The 4535-nt window shown below is 37.8% G+C and overlaps 1 non-coding gene across 1 annotated transcript; it reads left to right on the top strand.

Moving 5' to 3' along the window:
* Nucleotides 1-345: 345 nt before the first annotated feature.
* On the top strand, nucleotides 346-417 carry TRNAF-GAA (transfer RNA phenylalanine (anticodon GAA)). Its single transcript has one exon. It is a non-coding gene; the product is annotated as a tRNA-Phe (tRNA).
* Nucleotides 418-4535: the final 4118 nt, after the last annotated feature.

Below are 4535 nucleotides of genomic sequence, written 5' to 3'. Positions count from 1 at the left end.
AACCTTCTTGGAACTAGCTTTTCTCTTAATGATTCTCTTTAAGACAGGATTTTACACCAGAAATTTATACTGGACACAAAAATAAATAGACCCAATATTTGAAAATGATTTACCAAATAGTCATGATTTTCAAATAATTTGGAACTGTTTCTTTGATCTTGATCACTCTCATATATTTTGAATGTTTTGAGAGAATGAGTGAGATAATTTTGAGAAGATGGTGTCTTAGAAGTCTACACTGTACTCCTTCTACCTCCCACAATGGTAAACCAAAGGCTAGTCCTCTTACCTCAAATTTAGTGAAGAACACAGTGTTTTGACTGGGACTTTAGAAAGCTTAGAGCTTCCCTAGTAGCTCAGCTGGTAAAGTACCTGCCTGAAATGCAGGAGACCCTGGTTCGATTCCTGGGTTGGGAAGATCCCCTGGAGAAGGGATAGGCTACCCGTGCAAGTATTCTTGGGCTTTCTTGGTGGCTCAGTTAGTAAGGAAACCACCTGTAATATGGGAGACCTGGGTTTCATCCCCGGGTTGGGAAGATCCCCTGGAGGAGGGCAGGGCAACCCATTCTAGTATTCTTGCCTGGAGAATCCCCTTGGACATAGGATCCCAGCAGGCTGCTGTCCATGGAGTTGCAAAGAGTCAGAAACACTGAATAACTAAGCACAACTTAATAGATAACACACTTCACTCTGTATGACAGTCTGTAAGTCAGAAAGAGAAAATAAACAGACAAACACCATATATGAATGCATATATGTGGAATCTAGAAAAGTAGTGTACTTTTGTTGTGCTAAGTCACATTAGTTGTGTCTGACTCCTTGCAACCCTATGGACTGCAGCCTGCCAGGCTCCTCTGTTCACAAGATCCTCCAGGCAATAATATGGAGTGGGTTGAAATGTCCTCCTCCAGAGGATCTTCCTGACCCAGAGACCGAACCTATGTCTCACGTCTCCTGCTTGGCAAGTGGGTTACTTCCCACTAGTGCCACATGGGAAGCCCTGAAAAATGGTATTCAGTTCACTTCAGTTGCTCAGTCGTGTCCAACTCTTTGCAATCCCATGGACTGCAGCCCACCAGGCCTCCCTGTCCATCACCAACTCCAGGAGCTTACTCAAACCCATGTTCATCGAGTCAGTGATGACATCCAACCATCTCATACTCTGTCATCCCCTTCTCTTCCTGCCTTCAATCTTTCCCAGCATGAGGGTCTTTTCCAATGAGTCAATTCTTTGCATTAGGTGGACAAAGTATTGGAGTTTCAGCATCAGTCCTTCCAACGAATATTCAGGACTGATTTACTTTAGGAATGACGGTTGGAAAAATGGTATAGATGATCTTATTTTCTTAACAAGAATAGAGACACAGATGGACTCCATCTGTGAGTTCATGTTTTTCCAAGTAGAGAACAAATATATTGACTTTAAGTAGAGAAAGGAGAGAGTGTGAAATGAATTGAAAAACGGATTGGTGAATATATAATCTGAGCCACCAGGGCAGCCCACATAATATTGGTACTATATATAAAATAAATAATTGACAAGAACCTACTGTATAGTTCAGGGAACTCAGTGCTCTGTAGTGAACTAAATGGGAAATGAAATCCAAAAAAAGAGGGGATATATGTATACGTGTAGCTGTCTCACTTTGCTGTACAGTGGGAACAAACACAGTATTGTAAAGCAGCTATCAGTTCAGTTCAGTTCAGTCACTCAGTCGTGTCCGAGTCTTTGTGACCCCATGGACTGCAGCAGCCAGGCCTCCCTGTCCATCACCAACTCCCAGAGTTTACTCAAACTCATGTCCATTGAGCTTGTGATGTCATCTAACCATCTCATCCTCTGTCATCCCCTTCTCCTCCCACTTTCAATCCTTCCTAGCATCACAGTCTTTTCAAATGAATCAGTTCTTTGCATCAGGTGGCCGAAGTTCTGGAGTTTCAGCTTCAGCATCAGTCCTTCCAATGAATATTCAGGACTGATTTCCTTTAGGATGGACTGGTTGGATCTCCTTGCAGTCCAAGGGACTCTCAAGAGTCTTTTCCAACACCAGAGTTCAAAAGCATCAATTCTTAGTGTGCAACTCTTTGAGACCCCATGGACTGTAGCCACCAGGCTCCTCTGTCCATGGAATTCTCCAGGCAAAATTATTGTAATGGACAGCCACTCCCTTCTCCAGGGATCTTCTGGACAAAGGGATCGAACCCAGATCTCCGGCATTGCAGGCAGATTCCTTACCATCTGAGCTACCAGAGAAACCCCAAAACAGCTATACTCCAGTAATATATATATATATATATAAAATTTAAATATATATATTTAAATATATATATATTTAAAATGATAAGAAAAAGTAATAGCATTAAATGTGCTCATTTTCATTGTATTAGATTTTACTGTGTAATAAACTACCCAAAATTTTAAAAAGATAAAAAATTAGCTTAATAGGTGACAAACATTGGTGGGTCCAAGGGTGGTCTAGAATTTGACTTCAGTTTGAGAAGTACTGAGAACAAAATTTTCTCTCAAAAGATATATGAAATGGAAAGTATCATTACTATGGGGTTTGGCAAACTTCTCATGCTTTACTGGGCAAAGGTTAAGTGTGTACTTCCAAAAGTTGAGATGTGGTCCTGGTGAGAAAGCAAAGCAACAGGGTTTACAGGGCCACAGAGATGGGTATAAAGAACTCAGTAGCAAGAAACTGGAAGTAAATGAGCTGAAGCTGAGGATGAATTACCAACTGACTCCCTGGGATAGTGTAGAATCTGCAACAGTGAAGAAAAATGGCACTTGCATCAGTCTCCCAGAAATGTCTGAATAGTCTCAAAATCATGTCCCAGGAGGAAAAAAAAAAAAAAAAAAAGTCACCTTTAAATAATGAGGCTCATAATGAACGAACAAACCTTAAGGCAGTACTAATAAAAGTACAAACCGCTAATAAAATAATATTAAAAAAAAAAAAAAAAAAGTACAAACTGCCATACTCCTGTGCCTCGCATTTCATGAAAAAAAAAAAAAAAAAAAATCAAGGGGACAGATGGAAAGAGATAGGAATAAGAAAAGAAGCAGCAGTAGATTATAAAAGCCAATAATGCTGTTTCCCACTTATTGGTGCCCAGCCTGAAGCCACTTGAGGTAAGAAAAAGTTATAAGCTTATCATTGGATCAATTCAGAATTTTTATTATCTTGGTTTTGTATTATGAAGGTTGAATTGAATTTGTGTTTAAAATTGTTGTCAACAGAATGTCCACCTTATAAGATTGACTAGGCAGTCTATAGAAATTGTCAGAATTCTTGTCTAGACAAGACTTGTTTTTTTTTGTTTGTTTGTTTGTTTTGTTTTGTTTTGTTTGTTTGTTTTTAACATAGGGACAGGAAACATGACTTCACTCAATGAATGGAAAGAATGGTAAGAAGCCAATACAGTGTGATCTAAATGCATTGTAAACCCAGCTTATTCAATATCTTTTTTCATCTTTGTTGTAATTTTTTCTGGGTCGTGTAATATTTCTTCTATCTGATCAATCAGTTTACATCATCTATCCACTTAGTTAACTGAAATTACCATTGGGTAGAGTAAATAAAATTCATATAATATTAGAGAAACAAGGAAAGTTAAGATTTGAAAAGACCTGAGAGTCTACTCAACCATTCACCTTCATTTTTTACATGCTTTCTCCATTCTTGTTAACTGATAACAGCCCTGGTTTTAAATATTTATACTGATAGAGCAGCATACTCTTGAAGGTAATTGAGGCTGATATAAGAAACCTAATAGGTTCTTCCTTAAGTTCAACTGAATTGATCTTTCATATTTCACCAATTTACTTTTCCTACCAAATACTGTAAGGCTTTTCCTCTGCAATGATACATAAAAACTGTTTAACATGGAAAAATTTTAAGTCAACTGATTTCAGATAGCATGCTCTTATATTATCTCTGGGTTTTCCCAGGCTGCTTAGTGGTAAAGAATCAGCCTGCCAGAGCAGGAAAACTGGGTTTGATCCCTGGGTTTGGAAGATCCCCTGGAAAGGGAACAGCAAACCACTTCAGTATTCTTGCATGGAAAATTTCATGTATAGCAGAGTCTGGTGGGCTACAGTCCATGGGGTCACAAAGAGTCAGACATAACTGAACAACTGAGCATATACTATCTCTGCAAGTCTCTTAATCCTCAAATTCTTACACCACAGAGAATTGTGAGTAATTTATTTGAACATATATATATTTGAAACACTAAGGAATTTCACTTTCATTCTATCAATCAGTGGGATAGTAAGAGCTCCTATTGAGCTCATCAACTTCTAGAACATCAAATATTATTCAAATAAGCTATTAATTCAAGTTCATGTCCTGTCATACCTATAAATGAATGCAATTTTTAAATTAAATATATATATATATATTAATTCAGCTTACAAGATTCAAATCATCATTATAATATTGTTAAGAAATTTTAAATCTCAGTTTTTTTATCTAACTCACTAGACATCCTTTCAATTTTCCTTTATCCAGGTTTTTCAAGCAATATCT

The sequence above is a fragment of the Muntiacus reevesi genome, chromosome 11 (genome assembly GCF_963930625.1).
Source record: "Muntiacus reevesi chromosome 11, mMunRee1.1, whole genome shotgun sequence".
NCBI classification, from domain to species: Eukaryota; Metazoa; Chordata; class Mammalia; order Artiodactyla; family Cervidae; genus Muntiacus; species Muntiacus reevesi.
This window is presented reverse-complemented; position numbering and strand designations above follow the sequence as displayed.